This window comes from Podarcis erhardii (assembly GCF_964252035.2).
Source record: "Podarcis erhardii genome assembly, chromosome: 11".
NCBI classification, from domain to species: domain Eukaryota; kingdom Metazoa; phylum Chordata; class Lepidosauria; order Squamata; family Lacertidae; genus Podarcis; species Podarcis erhardii.
In genome coordinates, this window is record NC_138501.1 from 32917318 (window position 1) to 32939724 (window position 22407).

Below are 22407 nucleotides of genomic sequence, written 5' to 3' on the forward strand. Positions count from 1 at the left end.
GCCAGCTAAAACCAGTTTCTCTCAGGATTTTTATTTTTATGGCTATTTGTGCTATGCTGTCTAAGAACCTCATGTGTGTGAAGCTTCCATTTTCTTTATTAAAAGCATAGAATGTCTTCCATGGATGATTTTACTAAAGGCAGGTTTGCAGGAGCAGCTCTTTCAGTGTAACCCTTCCTTCATAAGCTTCGACTCCTGTTTTCTTCATATAGGATGCTTTCTTCCATGTGTCAACATCTCAACCACTCCTGCATTATTATTATTTCATTTATGGAATGCTTCTCATGAGGCATCCTCATGAAAACAGAACAATTGTGTGTGTGTGTGTGTGTGTGTGCGTGTGCGTGTGTGTGTAACAACAATATTTAAAATCAATTCAGATCCAGTACGTATACCAACTGGGAACTGTTTTTTTTAAGGAGCAAATATTCAGACAACACAGTATCTGAACAACAACAAAAAAAACATACTTATTAGGAATGTATAAAAATCGCCTCTGATGATTTGCTGACCTCGTATGAACTTCTTTTAAAATATTGTTCTCATATTCCTCCAAAAATATGCCCAAGTAGGAACTTCCAGCTTCTGCATGAAGTTTCCCCAAGCTAATCCCAAATACTTCACTACATGCAGAATCTAGTGGCTACTCCATGTGGCAGTTATACTGTGCTTGTAGCTGGTGAAAATCCTCATAAAACTTAGATTCCAAACCCCTAAATGAACTTTTTTTCTCTTGATATTTGGCTGGTTTTGGCTCTGGGGAGGTTTCATGAAAGCCACCCCTTTTCTTTCAACAAACGAACAACCTTTCCACTGCCTGCTGGTAATCCTGGCGTCAGTGATCATGATCCTCACTGCATTGTCCTCTTGATTCGTCTTCAGAAATCATTGCATCACGAAATTTCATGGCTACGGGACGTTATCACGAAGCCAACTCAGAGTGAGGGCAATGCTTCCTGGTGTCATATAGTGGGGAGTGGAATCACTCTTGCCAATAAGTGCAACAGAGCCTTCTGAAAACCTGCCCAGTTAGTAGGAGACATTGTCTGCAGCCTGTAAAGTGGGTGGCAAAATTCGGCCATTCCATCTAAGCTCTATGATTGAGGGTCATTAGCTGAATCTGCAACTGCATAAGTTGGGACACTTGATTTCCTGCATTGCAAGAAGTTGGATTAGATGAGCCTTGGGGTCCCTTCCAACTCTACACTTCTATGATTCTATGATTTTTCTTTACAGTGGAGTAGGTACCCCTGCTTCCATACTGTTGACTCATATGAATATAGGGTCCCCATTAGTTAAATCAGTAATGATATACTGGGCAAGAGACTTTGGCTATAATATACAGTTTGCATCATGGGAAAAGTTATGGAAAGAGGATTTGAAGTTTATAGCCTGCTGTTTGTTAAAAGAAAATAATATGAAAATTATGTACCGTTGGTATTTGACACCCAGCAAAATTGCAAAAATGTATAGAACCAGTTTGAATAGGTGCTGGAAATGTAAAGAGAAAAAGGGTACTTTTTATCATATGTGGTGGTCATGCTTTCTGGGAAATGATATATGACAAGTTGAAGATAATGTTTAAGATAACTTTTGTTAAAAAACCAGAGGGTTGTGGGTTTTTTGCTAGGCATCATAGGTGAGGAACTACCAAAATAAAATAAAAGACTGTTTATGTATGCGACGACGGCAACGAGGATGCTTTTGGCCCAGAGATAGAAAGAAGGAGAAGAACCGACCAGAGAAGAGTGGCAGACCAAGTTAATGGAATATGCGGAAATGGCAAGACTGACGGGAAAGATCAGAAACCAGGAAGACCAAGTATTTTTAAAAGACTGGAATAATTTTTTTAATATCTTTGAAAGACCACTGTAAACAGTTGAAATCACTGGCAGGAATACAATGACACTTGCAAAGTAACATGAACTTAGGTTACCATGATTATATAATGGATGGAGTACAGTAAAAGATGCAGGAATAATTTGGAAATGGAACCCATGGAGGGAGGGAAGGAGGTCTAAAGGTTCGAAAAAAACTCTTTTTGTTTTTGGAATGGTTATATTTGCTGTGTACAACTTTATGTAAAACTAATAAAAACTTTTTTTATATAAAGAAGAATAAAGGGTCCCAATCAGCCCTTATCTGGATGCCACATTTAACAGCTGTGCATATTCCTGCCTGCATACTGGCTCTTGGAAGCCTTCCCAGTTTCCTGGCACATATAATTTTCCAGTGCTTGCCTCCAACAGCATACGTTTTAACAAAGAGCTCATTTTTGTGTGTAATGCAGCAAACCTTCCTACGATGGATCCATATGTGTTGAACTCTTCACACATTGGTTCACTCCACCCACAACCAAGTTTGGCTACTGAGTGGGTAGGGAAGTGCTGTGCTGGTGAACCCCTACAGCCCAAATCACAGGGCTGCCACTTAAGCCTTCAGCATCACTTATGAACTTAGGAGACATGTATCTACAGAAGATAGGAGGACAGATAGGTTAACCCCAGCATGATGCTCAGAAACTGTATGGAAGAGATTTGAATAGAGTATGTCCAATCTTGGTGTGTTTGACCCTTTTGGATATACTTTAAGCCCTTATTGTTGGGATGTAAGCAGCCACTTACCTGGGTTACCTGTCAGCTGAAACATTTATCAAAGGATCTGCATCCAGTGTCCTAATATTTGGAAGTTAGGCAGGTAGTAATAGAGAGAGGACCTACAGTAAGTGTAGAAAAGGTGCTATTGTTGGACTACAGTCCCATGATCCCAGGTACTGCTAGCTGGGGCTGTTTAGAGTTGTTGTCCAACAACAAATGGAGGATACCATACTGTCTACCCTAGAAACCTGGTGTTTGCCAGATGTCATTGAACTACAGCTCCCATCTGCCCCAGCCAGCATGGCCAGTGGTCAGGGATGATGGGAGCTGTAGTCTAACAACATCTGAAAGGCACCATATTGGGGAAGGCACCGACTATGGAATCCTCCTAAGACATGTTCACCAAGTCCCATCATTACTATCAGGCTAGGTATGTCCTGTTTATCTGAGCTTTCAAAGGTGTGTAAGATGTCTGAGTGGGATTAAACTAAGTTGTGGTGTGAGTGGAATGAGGTCCACTCACATAACTGGGACTTCCTGTCTCTCTTCCCCACATATGCCCCTAAATTTGCTCTGGTGGGTTTGGGGAAACCACCACAACAGGTTTAGTGAGTACATGTGGTGGGAAAAGAGGAGGAGAAGTCCTGTTGCACAAGCGGACCTTGTTCCCCACACAAATACTCCACTTAGCACTACGCTGAATTCTGCCCTCTGCTGTAACTGCATTCATTACATTTCTTTCACTATTTTATACTGCTTTTTATTGGTGCCTTGAGGGCTTTTAAAATGGAAAGGTGGCAGAGCAGAAATGTCTTAAATAAATAAGCATGTAGCTATGGGTTTGTGTTGTTGGGGTGGTGGTGTTCGCTTTGGTAGTAGAGTCATCTGGAAGCGGGAACCTTCCTAGCTTTTCACCACTAGACAAATTTGAGGCAGCTTTCTCAAATCAATGATAGCTCCAGCTGGTGGATCAGTCCAAGAAATATTCAAGATTTATCAGGAGATCCTCTTATCCCTCCCACATGGCAGTGCCATCATCAGTAAGCCTCTTGCCTCGAGTGAAATATCCAGGCAAATAATGTTCTCCCTATCACCAAACAAGGAGAGAGCACAACCCCTACTTCCTTTTGCATCCCATTGCCCAGCTGTAACTTCCCCGTGGATGCATGTGATTAACCAACTAAGCATTATTGGAAACCAAATACATTGTTAACAAACCTAGCCTTTTTATCTCCTCTTAGCACACAGTTTTGTGAGTGGTAATGAGCTATTCTGCTAAAAGGGCCTGAGGCAAAGATTGGGAGATTGCGCATGTTATGTAAACACATTTATTTTGGGAACCGGAGGGCTATTTCGTGCTGCACTTAGACCACATTTGTTCTGGCTCCATAATGACCATTTGATTCCATCTGATAATTAGGGAGCGACAATGCAGCCTCCACTGTCAGTGAGTTTGTTTCTGTAGGAATGAGATGGAACAATGTAAGCTTTTAACAGCGAATAGTCAGGCTCTGTTAGGAGTAAATAAAAATTGATTCTCTCCCCCCCCCCAAAAAAGTTGCATGTTCTCAATTAGACTCAATGCACAAACATCTTGATTTACTTTTTAATCAAAAGGTCAAAACTGTTTGGCACCAGAGTCCTAAAGTTGTTGCAAAAAGAAAAAGAAAAAATGGATGCCATAGAACTGGAAAGGGAAATCAATGTGATCAAAGGGTTAGAGCACCTCCCTTACAAGGCAAGGCTAAAGTGTTTGAGGCTTTTTAGTTGAAAAGAAGGATGACTAAGTGGGAACATGATCAAGGTTTACAGAATTATGACTGTTGTTTTTATCCCTCTGTACTAAAACTCAGATTATCCAGTGAAGATGACGGGGAGAGAGTTGAGAATGCATTTCTTTCCACAACGTGGAACTGACTTGAAGAATGCAGGACCCCAAGATGTGCTGATGGTTAGGGGGGAAATTGGGGTTATTCAAAAAATGGAGCCACCCATCTAGCTGACACTGGATCTGGAAGTCAACACTTTCAGCTACTGACACCACTTGGACCTCCAGTGACAGAACTGGACCCAAGAATACTTCCAGATTGTGTGCTTCCACCCAACCCTTTGTCCCACATATCATAACTTGTCCTGTAAGCCCTGAGCTCACTGGGGGCATCTCAAGTACATGCCTGTAGTTTTGTCATAAAATTGAAGCCATTCCCCAGGTTGTTGGCAAGAAGCATGGCTTGGTGAAGCGTATGGCTTTCTTATGCCACTCCTCGGCTTTCCCACCTCCAGATCCTTCTGACACCAGTCAGTTAGCAAGATGATGTCCTGTGCAAAAAACAAGCATTCTGAAGTGCATGAGAAATAAAGCATCACAAGGGTCAATAAGCCATCAGAGATTCTGGAATGGCTCCACTTCAGTAAGACGTTGGATCATGTGGATCATCAACTTTGTATTTTTTTTGGGGGGGGGGAGCGCCATTCTCTATGAAACAAAACCCATGTGCAAGTGAGGGATAAAGACTTGAGAGAGCCCTGACATTTGTATAAGTACAAAAAAAGGAGAGAGAGGGAACCCTAAGGCAATGAGGGGTGGGGGGAGCCCAAAACAGACCAACAAGGCTGAGAGTCCTCGGTGGCCACTGAAAAAGTGGGGAAGTGGGACTGAGTGAGGAGGACAAGAAAATGGAATAGAGAGACTGGATATTCCAATATTATGGTGCAGGTCCCACTGAGAGTAACCCATAACCCCACTTCCCTCAAGTCCAGCCTCGAATGTAAGCAGATAACAGATCAGATCAGGGCCAAGAAAGACTGATTTTAAATGAGTGGTTCTTTAAATAACATGGCAGCTGCCTTCTCCAAGGTTAACAAGATAAATGATCCAATTTACTTCTGCCCGTGGATTTAAAGTATAATATAAGTTCATTTTTTCAAATGTCTTGGGGCACATCAAAAAAATATTTGGATAAATGAAAGGTCAGATACAGGGAAGTGCTGTTACATATAATCACATTGACAGCTAGCTCCTAGGAGAAGGATTTCAATAGCCAGCAAAATATGTGTGAATATTTTCTTTCCTTGCTGTGAACATGTGCATTGGGATATGTTAGAGCATGATTGGCCAGCTCAAGGCTGCATTCCATGCAGTTTGTTCCAGTTCCCTGACGTTTCCAAAACTCTTAATTTCTGCGCATTATCACTAAGCTTTTGCATGCTGTAAAAGCCACTTCCAGAAATATAGCAGAATATAGCGCTCATTTCTGTGTTATATGCAAATGGATTTTTTTCCGGAAGCAAATAACATGGCAATGAGTGCTAAACTTGCACTGTATTCTCCTATATTTCTGGAAGTGGCTTTTACTGCTCAATGATAAGGCAGAAATTAACAAAGGGAAATGGTGGATTTAGCTTCAGTAGGACAGGCAGAGACTCTAAGAAGTATTTAAGGAGATCCAATTCCCAACATTTACTATTAAAGAAGGGCACCATGGCTTTATACTGCTGCTCCCAATTCCTGTGTTGTTCTGTAATGTTATCAATTGATTTTGAGAGTAACAGAAATAAAATACAGATACCTTCTCCAATGAAAGGGATAAGAGAGCAATATGGTCTAGGGTTTGACTTACAGATTTAATACAAACCACATTTGGTGTGGTTGTATGTATATAAGTATGTGGGGGGAGCAGGTTCTGTGGTTGTGTGAGTATAATTTCTGCGATTTCAAATTCATATTTCCACGTAGAATTTTTCCACAGCAAACTTAGATTTTTATTATTACTTTTGACAAATGCCCTCCGGCATGCTCCTAGAAACTATGTTTAAAATGTCTTATTAACACCTTTAGTTTATCAACGGGGAAAATAAAATAAATTTCTTCAAACTCCTCACCTCTCAATATTTGTGCGCCAAGGATTGGAGGTTGCTTGAGCAAAATCTATTTTGCTAGTTAATAACCATTAAAAGACCATAATTACTATACTTGAGACACATTTATTGCAGCTTCAGTGTTGACCTTGTGACTTCCTTCCTTTTCCAGCTCAGGTTCAGTTTAACATAAATATTTAACTTTAAGGAAACTCTGGATTCCTCAAAGTCTGGAGGCAGCCCAGTAAACAGATGAAACAGCAACGGACGTGCAGAACTGAGTGAGTGCACAGAAATGAACAAGTGACCTGAGGGAGCAGATTTGTGTGTGCGCGCGTGAATATGATTTCTTACCTGACCTTCACCACTGAGTCCTGCTTCCATTTCAACAATGTACAATTCTAAAACAAGTTAAGCTGTTCCAAATGGAACAGCACAGTAGAAACTCAGAGCAAGAGGTGCTTTCCCCAAAACAAAACACCTTAATTGGCAAGGGCCAGGGTCAAGAGGTATGCATCCTCAGCATATGACAAAAGCTGTACAATGAAGGTGCAGCAGGTACTATCTCTGTGGGGAGGGAGTTCCACAATTTAGAGCTGCCACAGATGAAGCCCTCTCCTGGGCTGCTCACTGAGGATGGTGGAACAACCAAGAGAGCCCCCTCTGCACAACTCCGGATAAGGGCAGCAGGCACAGAGATATTTGGGGCCTAGACCACTTAGGGCTTAAATCATTAAAGTGAACAACTCTGGTTGGGCCCAGAGATGAACTGGCCACCAGTGCAGTTGCACCTGCTACTATGCACCGTGGCGCTGGTGTGTGCATGTGTATTTTCTGCTCCACCGCAGGAAGCAAAACGTCATGGGCCAGCCTGGCCTCAGAGTTGTGCTGCCAGCCAGAGTAGGTGATACAGTGGTACCTTGGGTTACATACGCTTCAGGTTACATATGCTTCAGGTTACAGACTCCGCTAACCCAGAAAGAGTACCTTGGGTTAAGAACTTTGCTTCAGGTTGAGAACAGAAATCGTGCAGCAGCAGCGGGAGGCCCCATTAGCTAAAGTGGTGCTTCAGGTTAAGAACAGTTTCAGGTTAAGAACGGACCTCTGGAACGAATTAAGTACAGTATGTAACCAGAGGTACCACTGTACTGAACTAGCTGGGCCAATGATCTGACTTAGCATTAGCAGAAAACATTCTCAGGGTTTTTGCTATTTTTTAAAAAATCACTAGTATTCTATGGGAAGTTCTGGGTGGGATTAAACTAATGAGTCCTGTCAGCAGATGCCCTGGACAAGGACATCCACTTGAAAAATTGTGATTTCACCTCTCTTCTCTCCCAGCATGCCCCCCATGCTCCCAAAATTGGTCCTGGAGGCGGGTGTCTGGAGAAACCGCCCTGTCCCTGTACACTGCATGGGAGGGAATCGTTCTATCAGACAAGCCCAAATGCTGATGGAACAATCGCCATAGCACAATGTTGAATTCCTCCCACTGTACTCATCAAATATAAGAGAAGCAGTCTGTTCATGTATTAAAGAACATGGGGGGGGGGTATTCCGCGAAACATTAGATAAATGAAGATGTACGTAGAAATGCCCACACATAGCTCTATGTATGTGGGAAGGAAAGGAGAAGAGTTGGCAGGGTGCCCCATGCGTGGCAGCTCACAGGAGAAGGAAGAATGCAGTGGAAGACTAGCTTGTTCCCCTCTTTGCAGTGGCGTAGCGTGGGGGGTGCAGGGGGGGGCCGGCCGCACCGGGCGCAACATCTGGGGGTTAGGGTTAGGCGGCGCAAATCCACGGGTTAGGGGGTGCAAATCCACGGGTTAGGGGGCGCAAATTACTTGCCTTGCCCCGGGTGCTGACAACCCACGCTACGCCACTGCCTCTTTGGTTTTCAAAGACACTGACATTTGGCTAACAGGCCTCAAGCTGTGTTAATAAACGGCTGTCAATCTGAATATTACTTCAAGAAACATGCCTTGCTTTCCACTGATGCAGAGTTAAATAAAACATCTTTGAAAAATGTCAAAACGGACCTATGCAGAAGTTTTACGGGACTGCAGAAACATTTCTGGAGGGACCTTATTCTGTAGCAGCCAGCAGACAAAGCCTAAACCGAACTCCTTCTGGAATATTGACCAAGCATTCCCCATCTCTTCTGACACAAACCTCCAGTTTGAATAGCTGTTTTAACACCTTCTATTGCTGTGCTTTTAATGGGCTTTTAATGGGCTTGTTTAGTTGTGCACTTCAATTGTGGGTGGTGATTTTAATGTTTTGATGAAATTGTTTTATTTTAATTATTTTAATTATGTGGCTTTGTGTCCTTGGTAATTGGTTATATACTTGCAAACTGCTTAGAAGGCACTTCAGCAATTAAGCGGTATATAAATTAATTAAATGTTAATAGTAGAAAAAGAAAAAGGGACACGGGTGGCACTGTGGGTTAAACCACAGAGCTTAGGACTTCCTGCTCCGGCGGGAAGGTAAACGGCATTTCCGTGTGCTGCTCTGGTTTGCCAGAAGCGGCTTAGTCATGCTGGCCACATGACCTGGAAGCTGTACACTGGCTCCCTCGGCCAATAAAGCGAGATGAGCACCACAACCCCGGAGTCGGCCACGACTGGACCTAATGGCCAAGGGTCCCTTTACCTTACCTTTAGTAGAAAAAGAAGAAATGTAAAGTAAAATGTTTACATTGGCCAGTGGAAATTAAATGTGATGTACTTGTGCTTTTGGTGGTTGTTCCTGTTCCTGTTTATTTGAAAATTAGATATCTATAAAAACTAGCCTATGCCATTCAGTTTAGAGAATGGGGAAATTGTCTGTTGATTTATTACAGGGATGTGCTACATTAATCAAGAGCTGGTTACTGTGGGGAAAATGGTCTAAGATGTGCTAGCAGATTCTGGATGGACAGCAAATAAAATGTTTCAGTTTCCAGCTGCAACTGCAGCTTAAACAAACGTATGTTGATGCTATGTATGGCTTTACTGTTGATCATACTTACAGTTTGCAGTATCTTGCTTCCACTGCTTCATGGACTGGCCTCAGCACATGAGCATTGCTGAAGACCTGCAAAATAGGCCAAGGGAAGCAAGACTGATCTGTCATTTAGGCATTATTGTGGACAAGCTGTGTGCTATTGGAACAGGCAGCCTCTTGCCCTGCAGTGAAAATCTGCAATCAAGTCCAGTCACAAATGCAGGATGTCTGAGCCCTTGAGAGCATTTGCTGGTGTGCTGAATTACATTTAGAGCTGCTCAAATCTGTCTGTGGATTTGTAGGCTTCACCTCTGACCTGGATTTGGAATGGGATTTGGATTCCTGTCTTGCATAAACACCTGTGCCTTATGCATTTCATGCTAGAAAGCTATGAGCAAGAGAATAAGCAGACAAGAGAGAACGGGTGAAACTGAAACATTGTCAAAATAGCCACATAATTTATGTGCTCCCCATCACTGCAGAATAAGTCTATAATATCTGAGGAATTGCTAGGAGAAATGGACTGTCTTGACCTTAGGCAATTTAATATTGTTCCCCATTGGATCTTGGAAGGCTGGGTCTGCCAATCCGAATCTTGATTCATCCTACGAATGCAGAATCCTGATGGGGTCTCCCTTTGCTCATTCTGTCCCATGGCTGCAGGTGCCCCAGCAACACAGAGAGAGATTTATGCTGGATACCCTCCAACATTTCTCTGCTGAAAATAGGGACGTCCCATTCCATAATGATAATTTTACTATTTATACCCCACACATCTTACTGGGTTGCCCCAACCACTCTGGACAGCTTCCAACATATATAAAAAACATAATAAAACATTAAACATTTTTTAAAAACCTTCCCTATACAGGATTGTTTTCAGACGGATCAGATAACTCCATACCCTCCAACATTTCTCCAATGAAAATAGGGACATCCTAAGGAAAAGTGAGACATTCAGGGATCAAATCAGAAACTGGGACAGCTTCTCTAAATCAGGGATGTCCCTGGAAAATAGGGACACTTGGAGGGCCTGATGCTCTTGTCCAGTGCTGATCAAACTCATCGGATGCCTTGCCCTTTTCCATAAACTGTATAGCCTGTCATAAACAACAACAAAATCTTGCAGCATCTTAAAACTAACATATTGTAGACTCTGGTCTAGGACTGTGCTAAAATTTTCTTTAGCTCTGCCCCCCCCCCATCAATTTCCCATTAGTTTAGGAGATAAGAAACTGAATTTGAAAATTCTCAATAGGGAGAGGAAATTCGGTGGTTTTCTCATTGGTCATGTGAATGGTTTTTGTTCCACTTACCTTACTTTTGAGGCGTCCTTTCTTTCATTCACCAAATCATCTCTCTGGTCACCTGCATTCTGCAGCCTTCTTGGATGCTCCCACTTCTGGAGAACCTCATGATGGCCTCATCTGGCCTATGCTGCAGACATGGGAAGGTGGGAAGGCTGCTTACAGTGCATCTGATAAATGTTTAGTGCAGTCTTTACTTTTGAAAAAATCTGTGTGAAAAGAGGTAAAAGGAAGAACAAAATAAGGGTGTGTACTGGTCTCAGGCACTTGGTAGTCAGCTTCCCTCTCCCAATCTTCAATTAAAGCCTAGGGGTAATTCATCCTATGGCAATTTTTCAAATCAGAAAGTATGGGCACCTGGGGAGGCTGCAGGCCATTGGGAAAATGTTTAATGAAAACACACACACACACACACACACACACACACACACACACCACTCTCAGCCACTTCATGATCACAAGGAGGTCATCACCCTGTACTCACCAAAATTATAACAGGATCTCTAAAGCTCCTGGAGAACGAGGTAGGAAAACAGAAGATGTTTTCCCTGGGAAAGAATACTTAAAAGAAATTGGAGAAGTGAGTCTGGTGGAGCATCATTTCAGGAGTGCATGAAAGCTTGTGCTGTAATAGTTAAGTCTTTGAAGATGCTGCAGACTTTGTACTGATATAAACATTAGCTGCTCACCCAACCAGAAACTTAAGTATGAAATAAAATAAGCATGATTGGAAGCAAAGTGTTTCCTAGCACGGAAGAGTCTTGGGGCTTCGTCAGATATTCCTTGTCAGCTAAAATTGCTATGTATGAATCTGCCCTAATTTCTAGCCAACCTCACCTCTTTCACTATTGGGACTCTAAGCAAAGCTTCTTGGCTAGCTCCCCAAGCATCTCAGTTATATCTCAGCAAAACTGTGAGATCTGGTATTAGAGCAGAAGAAAAACAACACCATCCCTCTACAAATAAGGTAAAAATCCACAACAAATGCACCCAGAGAGCATTAAATAAGTATAGTTGGAGACTATACTGAAGAGCCAGTGTGGTGTAGTGGTTAAGAGCGGTAGACTCGTAATCTGGGGAACTGGGTTCGTGTCTCCACTCCTCCACATGCAGCTGCTGGGAGGAGACTTCTTTGAAGTCTCTCAGCCCCACTCACTTCAGAGTGTTTGTTGTAGGGGAGGAAGGGAAAGGAGAATGTTAGCCACTTTGAGACTCGTTCAGGTAGTGATAAAGTGGGATATCAAATCCAAACTCTTCTTCTTCTTCTTCTATATAGCTTTGCCCTGCACAGCCGCTGCTTGATGCTTATTATTATTTCTTTATATATTACTCAGTTGCCAAAATGGCTTCTAAACAGTTCAAAACTATAAAATCAATTATAAAATCCATACATAAATTGCACAGTAACAATTCAATGTGGGCCATTAAAACATCAGTAGACAGCTGGGGTCACTTCCAGAACTTTCATTTTGCATTGGGCTCCTCTCTCCCAAGTCATTATTTAGCACTATCACCTGGTTCTGGCTGGAAGACCTCAGGGTTCTAGGAGCTACTGATGCATTTGATTGAATCTATGTCACCCTTTGATTCAAAATTTCCAGGCTGGTTTACAATAACAAATGAAAATAGTACAAAGACAGTGCCAAAAGCAATCACAAGAAGAAATACATATGCAGGTGCCTAAGTTATGTTAGAGTACTTCTCTGGAGTTAGCGAGACCCCATGGCTGAAAAGACCCTCTGATCTGTGCCCCAGGTCTCCAATCTCACTTTAGATTGCAGAGGAACCCAGAAGAAAGCTTCTAAGAAAGTTGTTAGTGTGCAAGCTGGTTGATGTGGAGAAGACAGTCACTCAATCCCAATCCATACTGGGCTTTGAAACTAAGCACTAGCACTTTGAATTGTGTTCAGACAAGAAGCCAGTTGAGCTCTTTAAGCACTGTTGAGATATGCTCTGGCCTAGTTAGTAGCCTAGTAGCTGTGTTTTGGATTGACTTCAGTTTCTGGACAATCTTCCAAGATATGAACATAAGAGCCCTACTGTATCAAGGCCCATTCTGTTCTCAGAGTGGCCCATGGGAAATCCACAAGCAGGACATGAGCACAACAGCACTCTCTGCTCTAGTATTCCTTAGCAACTGGTATTTGCCTCCAATGCTGGAGGTAGCACACAGTCAAGACTAGTAGCCATTCATAGCTTCGTTCTCCATTTCTAATGCCCTTTTATAGCTGTCCAAGTTGGTGGCCCTCAAAGGTACAACCCCCTGCAGTAGACTAGCCTGAGCATGGAACAAAGTAGATCGCTAAGTCTGAAGTCTGCCTGTGTCTTCCTCAAATACAGTCTTTCCATGTTTTCATCTCATATCTGCCTTCCTTCCTTCCTTTTTTCCATATTCAATGTGCATTTAAGTTCCTTAAAAGGAAAAAGAAGAAAAGAATTTGCTCTTTTGGTTTGCAGATCATCTGGGCTTTTACAGCACATCCACACGCGCACACACTTTGGATGCTTTCTGCCCTTCACAGTGAGTCTGCCTGCCAAGCTGATTCTACCTCCCACTGAGCAGAAATGCCTGAAGGGTACTTTTGCTGAGAGAGGAGAACCAGAAGGCTTCTTTTCCTTAATTCATATAGAGAGAAAAGCAGCTTTCACTGCATGCTACCGCTTGGGGTGACACGCATTGCTCTCATCCCTTCTATGTGCATTAATTAATTAATACCATTACATAACGGGGCCCATCTGCCAGCTGACACCAAGGTCAAGCCCTACCTGACTCACAAAGAGGCATAAAGAAGTCTGAACTGATGCTTCCAGAATAAGGCTTGGTGTCACATTAAAGATGGTCAAATTTGTCATGGCATAAGCCAAGGATGGCGAGCCTGTTGCACTTCCAGATGGTGTAGGACTCCAACTCCCATCCACCCCAACCAGCATGGCTAGTGGTCAGAGATAATGGGAGCTGTAATCTAACACCAGCTGGAGAGCCGCAGGTTCCTCATCCCTGGAATAAGGTTTTGTGATCCAGAGTCCATTTCATCAGGTGCATGTGAGTCAGATTATCTCCGTTATCATTGAACCAAGGGAGTCACAACATGGTGTCTACAGGCACCATTGTACTTGCAATGGCTTTCCTTAGTGCCCACAGGTAGGAGCTCCAGACCCTAAGGGAGGGGAGGGTTTTTGTGGTGCGAAATGAAAGGTAAATCATGGCAAGAACTTTTCCCTTACCTTCCTTGGGAAGTGGCAAGGCTCTGAGTTTTTATGACTCATCTCCCCTGCCCTAGGCACATGTGCAACACAGCTCTGACTGCCTTAACATCTAGGATCTGCCCCACCATGAGGCAGAGTGAGGCAGCAGCCTCAGGTGACAAATTCTGAGGGGTGGAAAGTAGCAGAAAGAAACATGGCCATCCACTATGGCCATGCCACGGAGGAAGTCTCCTTCTTCTTGAAACCTTGAGGTCTTCTGCTGTGCAGAAATTAATCCTGAAGCCTGTGAATCTGCTCCAGGGAAGCCAGGGCTGTGAGCACCTGCTTCAAGGTATACAGGCTGATGAACCTAGTTGCCTTGTGGTTCTGTGTGGTTTCCCCTGTCCTAAGCTAGTGGGACATGGGTGGCTCTGTGGAAAGGGATGCGGGTGGTGCTGTGGTCTAAACCACAGAGCCTAGGGCTTGCCAATCAGAAGGTCGGCGGTTCGAATCCCCGCGATGGGGTGAGCTCCCGTTGTTCGGTCCCTGCTCCTGCCAACTTAGCAGTTCGAAAGCACGTCCAAGTCCAAGTAGATAAATAGGTACATTCCGGCAGGAAGGTAAACGGCGTTTCTGTGCGCTGCTCTGGTTCGCCAGAAGTGGTTTAGTCATGCTGGCCACATGACCCAGAAGCTATACACCTGCTCCCTCAGCCAGTAAAGTGAGATGAGCGCTGCAACCCCAGATTTGTTCGCAATTGCACCTAACGGTCAGAGGTCACTTTACCTTTAAGCTAGTTTAGTGCCCTAGCATGGCCAGTGCGCCAAAATGATGACATGAGGCAATCCAACTAGGGCAGCATGCTCTTCCTACCTGGAATCTGGGGCAGGGTGGGAAGTATCAGTGGCACGTCTTGCCTCAGGTGTCAAAAGGTCTTGGGCCGGCCCTGTTAACACCTTTCAGATAAACAGCTCCTTGATCTCATGTATAACTGAGAGAAATTCACCTCTAGTCAGGGAAGTGCTTTGCCAACAGGACTAGATAAGAATCCTTCAAGGCCTGAATGTCAAGGCACTCCTTTTGAATGTGCCAATTTGCTATTCCTTTGCTGTTCCACTGTAGTTAAAGCAGGATGTCTGTGTTTTGTGCCATGCAGCATTCAATAAAGACAAAGGGGTCAGAGCAAAATGGGTCAGGGGAGGCAATGGGGAATATGTCCCAGAGCACACCAGGCTTATTTTTAGGCCCCAGTCCACTGAGATAAACCAAATTTCTGCTGCTGTGGCCCTTCCTCACACAGTACAATAGTGTAATGTCTACTCGGAAGTAGGTCCTTTGGTGTTTAATGGGACTTAATTCCAGATAAGTGGATACAGGATACCAACCTAAGTTTGGTTTAGGGTTGGCATTGAAGAAAAACAAGTTTCCTGTGACTTTAACAGCTGTATGGCAGGCTGTTCAACAGGTTAGGCCAGGCTTCCTCAACCTTGGCCCTCCAGATGTTTTGAGACTACAATTCCCATCAACCCTGACCACTGGTCCTGCTAGCTAGGGATCATGGGAGTTGTAGGTCAGAAACATCTGGAGGGCTGAGGCTGAGGAAGCCTGGGTTAGGCCTTTTCTGGTCTGGAACTGCAATTATGGAAAAATTTCCAGCATGACAGTACTGCTTTTATTTCTGTGTTATGCCAGGCAGCCATGTTGTGTTTCGTTATGCCATGCCCACAAGTCAAAATGTGCCCACTGGTCCAAAAAGGCCAACAACCTCTTTTCTAGTAATTTCCAACAGCAAATCAGAAATGACAGAAGAAAAGCACCTCTTATTATTCAACAAAGTTGTCCCAACATCTTTGGTTTAAACCATGTATTGTAGAAGAAATTTCAAGAATGTCTGAAAGTCCCCACTCAAAATTGGTGACTATGCATCATAAGACAAAGACAAATAAAATTAGAGAAACAGAGAGGCAAAATAGACATTCACTGGAGAGCCATAAATGGTTCATAAATCAATTCATTTTTTATGACTTGCCTGGAATTTGGATTTTGAGTTTATTGCAATTGCAGAACTACCCTGAATGACTGCCCAATTCAATTCCAACACAGGTACTCCCTTAACCCGTAAAAAACATTTGTTTCATGCCTATTCTCCAAGTTTTTTATTGCTAGCTTTATAGAAAAAAACGTTTTATAACTGCAATCAATCAAGGCTCCTCTTGCTTGCTTGTTAAATCAAAAACCATGCATACCAGAAAGTAAGATATTTGCAGGATTTGAGGTCACGTTTATTTTTATAAAAAAAAAATTAAAGCAAAGACTGTTGTCCTTGCTTCTTGCAATGTCATCTAGATTAAGCTTGGCTGTCTTGTAACTGCTTCCCAATCCCCAGCAGTGCAGAGATCTTTATTATGAATTGTCAGACCTGCTCAATAAACTTTCCATCCCTTTGATTTCCTGAGCCCTTCTGATTGTGGAGTTCAGCACCCCCTTGGGAATTCCTACTACATAAAGCAATCTGCAAATGTTCCCCTTGCTTGTAAATGTTTTTGAATTTATAAGTAAGAAAGCTATTTCATGGATGATTAGAAGGGTTTTTATTTATTAAAATGTCATGCCATCCAGACTACTGGCTTGACTCTCAGGCAATGTCTTAGGCATAATAATGAAACGTTCCTGGTTTAAATAGGGTGCAGATCCTGGGCCCAGCTTCCAGATTACCTTTAATCTCCTTATTTTCTAGATGGGAAACTATTTCCTCTGTCGTTTCACTCTCCTCCTGCTGCAAGTGGTTTGTGTGGCTGCTGCTGGTGTTTTTTTTAGGCAGCAGGGCAGAAGTGTGCTACTGAATCATAGCATGAGTAAGAATAAAAAAGATGGAAAATCATGTGTATCATTCTCATTGTTTTGAAGCTGCTCAAGAAGCATTTTGAAGGCTACACGATGCTGAACTTCTCTTTGTGACTGGCAAGAAAGGGAGGAGGAATTCAAGGCTGTGCCCTTCTGACCATACCATCAGTGGAAGCATTTCCGCTTCCCAGATGCTCCCCTCTCTTCCCCCTACCTGCACTATGGGATAAGAGGTCTACTTCATTCTTTACACCACTCGCTCAAGGAGCTAACCTGTCTGTCCATGCCAGTTTTTGCCAGTTTTTGCTTCCTATGCAATCAGCTCAAGTCCAAGCTTTTTTTGTTTAGTCATTTACTCTTTGTGACCCCATGGACCAGGGCACTCCAGGAACTCCTGTCTTCCACTGCCTCCCGCAGCTTGGTCAAACTCATGCTGGTAGCTTCGAGAACACTGTCCAGCCATCTTGTCCTCTGTCATCTCCTTCTCCATGTGCCCTCCATCTTTCCCAATATCAGGGTCTTTTCCAGGGAGTCTTCTCTTCTCATGAGGTGGCCAAAGTATTGGAGCCTCAGCTTCACGATCTGTCCTTCCAGTGAGCACTCCGGGTTGATTTCCTTATGAATGGAGAGGTTTGATCTTCTTGCAGTCCATGGGACTCTCAAGAGTCTCCTCCAGCACCATAATTCAAAAACATCAATTCTTCGGTGATCAGCCTTCTTTATGGTCCAGCTCTCACTTCCATACATCACTTCTGGGAAAACCATAGCTTTAACTATAGTGGAAATCATTGGTTCGTTGTGCCAGTAGACAAAGTGGGGCTATGATCTCCAACACTTGCCCTAAATCTGATGGGAGGACTCCTCACGACTCTCATGCCTCTGTTTGCAGGGATCATGGACTTCACCTTCCACGTGCCTACATGCCACCTCCCTTTTGCTTTCTACTTACTCCTCTCAGGCAGAAACAAGAGGGAACCTTTCCATCAATTCAAATATAGCACATTTCCCTCCTTACTATAGAGTGAGAAGCCTCAGATTTCTCACTCTTAAAAGGATCAGACAAAGAAGAATGAACAAACCCATTGAAGGGCTTTCCTTAAGACATCAGTGGAGGGTGTTTGATCCAATAATCTAGTGTCAAAAGCCAGAAGTTGCCAATGTGACAAAAATAATTAACACAAGGAGGAAATCTCACTGACAGTCAATGGTCAGGGATGGTGGGCATTGCAGTCCAACAACATTGGGAGGGTACCACACATTGGCCAGTTCTGCCCAATTGAATCTCCAGTTGAATATCATCCAGTATAGCTACTCTAAGCAGTTCCAATGCCAGAACGAAAAGTGCCAAGGAAAAATGTATCACTTAGGCAGTGGTTTTTTTTCTAAAAATAAATAAATAAATAAATAAATAAATAAATAAATAGGTGCCAGTACTCACCATAAAGTTGTTGTAGTAAGTGCCATACTTTTTAACAACAACGAAAAGGTGCTGTTACTGCTTACCCCTGAGTACCCCCTGAAAAAAATCAGTGCATCTAGGGATTCCTGACATTTGCTCAGTCAAGGTTATTTCTGAACCTTGGCCAAAAAGGGAAGACTGAACACTGTTAAGAGATGGTGGGAGAACCCTGGAAAACCAGATTTTTGAACCAAACAGGAATTCTATACAAACCGTGCAGACTCCCTGATGTAGACAATTGCCCTCCAACTCATGAAGGACAAATGGAAACAAGACCGAGAAGGACAGGACAAGAGGTTTCATCTCCACTTTTGCCTCTACATGAATAGCATCATGTGGAGGAATAAATGCCTGATTATGACTTTTGTCAGCAAACCATCCATCAAAAATATCACAGTGACATGAGAGTGCATTTTTTAAAAACCCAAATGAAGTGTTTACTCAACTATGCAATATAGCAAACATCAAGCTAAAGCAATTAGGTTATTGAAAACATTGCCACTCCGTGTATTAAACCATGAATATTTGCAAGTTCCCTTCTAATGCTGTTTCTGAAAGGACAATGTTGCATTTGTGAACAGATGGATGCCACAGAATCAGGACAGAGGAAAGACCTGGAGGCAATTTTCATGGAGATTTAAGAAGTGGTTAAAAACACACAACACCTCAAGATTTTATGTCAGCTGGAATATGGTGGACTAGCCAAATCAGTCTGCCTAACTAATGAAGCTATTACTCATTTCCACAGCAGTAAGCAAGCAACCATGTTGAGGCCAGGGCCATGAAAATGTGGGCCAGGGTTCCCACCACTGATATATGAATATGCAAACAGATGTATCCCTCCCTAAAGGGCAGTAGTAAATTGCATAAAACCCAGTTTTCAAGGATCAGCTAACAGTCATAGAATAGATGTTTACAGAATAGATGGAACTTGTAAAACACATTGAGCTTTAAGAACAAATCTCCAGTGAGCTTTCATACAATCTTTAGCTTTAAATTAGAATAGCAGACAATCCTGGAAAGAAGTATTATTGCTAGTGTGAAGTTGGAACCTCATCAAAGAAAAGGAAAGAAGTATCCATTCTCCGTGCTAATGAACAATAGGGAACAGGAAAACATGGAAGTTTTCTTACCATCTCATGCACTTGCCAGAGCGAAGAGGCACCACCAATTACCCTGGTGCCCTGGGTGATGATGTCATCATTCCTGCACTAAAATAAATAAATCCCAGGAATGTGTTTCTCCGCACTTCCTCTCCACCTATGACACTGCCTAGGAATGATTCAGTTGAAGCACATATTGTTTTGATTCTCTGGGTTTTGTAAGCCTCATGTGGTAATTTTGTTGTACCTCCATGTGGAGTCTACCACAGCACTGTGGTCTGCTGTCACATTTCCCTAAAATATATAAAAGAGAGGGAGAAGAGAAAGTGAAATGTTTGAGCAGCTGACTCTCCAAAATTCTGAGTCAAGCACAAAAGACCATCAGGAGTAGACCGATATTACACTCCCTCAAATAATACATGTGGGACTCTTCATTTTGTTGCTGTTAATGAGGTTTTAAAATAAATTTTCTAAGGAGTTAAATGCCAGACCTTATAAAAGTAAATCCCACCTGTTCTCAAAAGTCAGTCCTCACAGTCCTGTAAATGTGAAGGTGTGGAGTGATATCAGCCCCAACTTTAAATTATACACATTGATATCAACTACATGTGAACCTGTTCCCACTTGCATGCATCTAGGGCTCTAACATTTTTATGCACTTCCCATAGAAGTCCCCACCATGGTACTATGTACCTGGAAACATTTGGCTTTCAAAGTCATAAAGCCGGGAATGCTAAGGTGTTGCAATACAGGGCACCCTCCTTGAGAGGCTGGACGAATCCTATATTTCAAACATTGTTATGAGGCACATAAAATCTGGGTGTAGGCAGAGGGGGTAATGAGTGCAGTACAATTCCCAGAATGGATCTCATTTGTCAAACAAGACTTATTTACCCATGCAGCAACTGCCAAGTCCACCCTTAAGGCGGTCTGGCAGGTTTGGAAATAGCAAAAGGATCACCTTCTGCCCAGGTTTTCCTCACTTATTCCATTTCACTGTCACTAGAATTTGCATGTGATGATGGTTGGCTTCCTGTGCAGCCACTGCGTGAGGCAGGGCTTTATAGATCAGGGACTGTAGTCTATAAAGCCCCTTTGCACCATCCCAACTGCTCCCAAGGGACATGTAGAAAACTCAACTTAAGTAATCCAGTATTTCATGGTTGGTATGGTACCTAGCTGGGAATTTAATCGACAGCCAAATATTAAAGAGCAGGCTCTGAGGAATCTTGCTCTCTTCGAGCAAATATTAGGCTCTGCAATGCATGCAGAATGCAGAATGTGAGTTGGTCTCCAGACTGTAAACAACAACAACAACAGGAAGAATAGTAATAATACAGCCTTTTGGCTAGCATTTTAAAATGTGACAGGGGTTATTTTTTTATGTAAGGTAAAGGACCCCTGGATGGTTAAGTCCAGGTTACTATGGGGTTGTGGCGCTCATCTCGCTTTCAGGCCAAGGGAGCTGGTGTTTGTCCACAGACAGCTTTGCAGGTCATGTAGCCAGCATGACTAAACTGCTTCTGGCACAACAGAACACCATGATGGAAACCAGAGTGCATGGAAATGCCATTTACCTTCCTCCCACAGCGATACCTATTTATCTACTTGCACTTGCATGCTTTCAAACTGCTATGTTGGCAGGAGCTGGAACACAGCAATGGGAGCTCACTCCATCACGGGGATTCAAAACGCTGACCTTCCAACCGACAAGCCCAAGAGGCTCAGTGGTTTAGACCATGACGTCTACCCAATGTGGGTTCTGCACTGGGAGAAAAGTGTGGTATTAAATAAAGAAATAAACTTGAAGAGTAGTTTACAAGACTGAAGAAATGAGGATACTGAGGAGGAGGAGGAGGAGGAGGAGGAGGAGGGCGGAATGCTCCTCTTGGTTTTTTGATAAAACAGCTCAACGAGATGCTTTTAACACAAAACTAGAACATTCTTATTATAGTGAAACCCAACCAGGCTATGTGCTTTCTTTCTGGCTGAAGCAGAAGATAGCTGCTAACTGTGAAGCACAGTTCTATTAATGAATATTCATTATTGCAAAGCTATCCACAAACCTCTGCTCTTGCAGAGTTGTTAAATAAAAATCTGTGGTATCTTCTTCCCTCAGAACCTGGATGGTTTTTTGAGTGTGTGTGGGTTTTTTTTTTTTTTAAATGTCAGCACGAAATCTTAGAACATATTATATCATAAAGGGGCAAATCCAAACACAATTTCCCTCACCACTTGGTAGCAACAGTTTGCCTCCACATATCTCTGATGAGGAGTATGGCTTTCCATGGTGAACAGTGTGGCTTCTAGGCAGTACCAGTGCCAGGACTACTCTTATTAAGAAATCCATTAACACACGGCGTGTATCTTCACACTGGCCTTGTACCCAACCAAACCGGATTCCAAGCCTCCCTGCTGCAGCTGGTACCAACTCTGCTGTGTCAGCAATATTCACACGCCCACTCTTGCATCGGCCTGCTGGGAATGGGATTAACAACAGTCTGTGCCAGTGTTCAGCATATAAAGCTTTTAACGAGGGAGGATCAGACATACCCACACACTTGAGGTTTACATGAAAGGGATCGTGGCGCTGCACCAGCAAGCTGTGACCCCCTCCACCAAACCTAAGAACCACTCCCACTGCTGTCCATACATACATACATACATACATACCCTCCAGGTGTCCTGATTTTCCAGGGACAGTCTGTCTGACAGATTTCATCCACAGCACCTCTAGATAGGACTGGGAAAGATTTTTGTCTGAAAGCTTGGAGAGCCATCACAAACCACTGTAAACTATACAGAACTGCATGGACCAAGGCAGCTTCCTATGTGCAAAGTATACACAGTGATGTTCAAAACTGTAATATCCTACCTCCACACCCACACAGCTTGGTACTCCCGGAAAAGCATTGTTTTATTCTTCGGTGCTGACAGTACTAATGACCAGTGGTGGCAATCCTTCACCATTAAGAGTGAGAGAATGACTGTGACAAATGGGTTGAAAATGTTGTCTTCTGCTTCACTTTGACTCGCATTGCTTTGAAAGAGCAAATAAAACACAC

At 43.1% G+C, this 22407-nt stretch overlaps 1 long non-coding RNA gene across 1 annotated transcript in view; it reads right to left on the bottom strand.

Moving 5' to 3' along the window:
- LOC309352382 overlaps positions 1-22161 on the bottom strand; it is a 44896-nt gene extending 22735 nt beyond the window's left edge. Inside the window, exons 1-3 of the long non-coding RNA XR_014161282.1 lie at positions 22008-22161; positions 20920-21109; positions 19373-19636 (exon numbers count right to left, since the gene is read on the bottom strand). This is a non-coding gene — a long non-coding RNA (uncharacterized lncRNA). The remainder of the gene's footprint in view (positions 1-19372; positions 19637-20919; positions 21110-22007) is intronic.
- Positions 22162-22407: the final 246 nt, after the last annotated feature.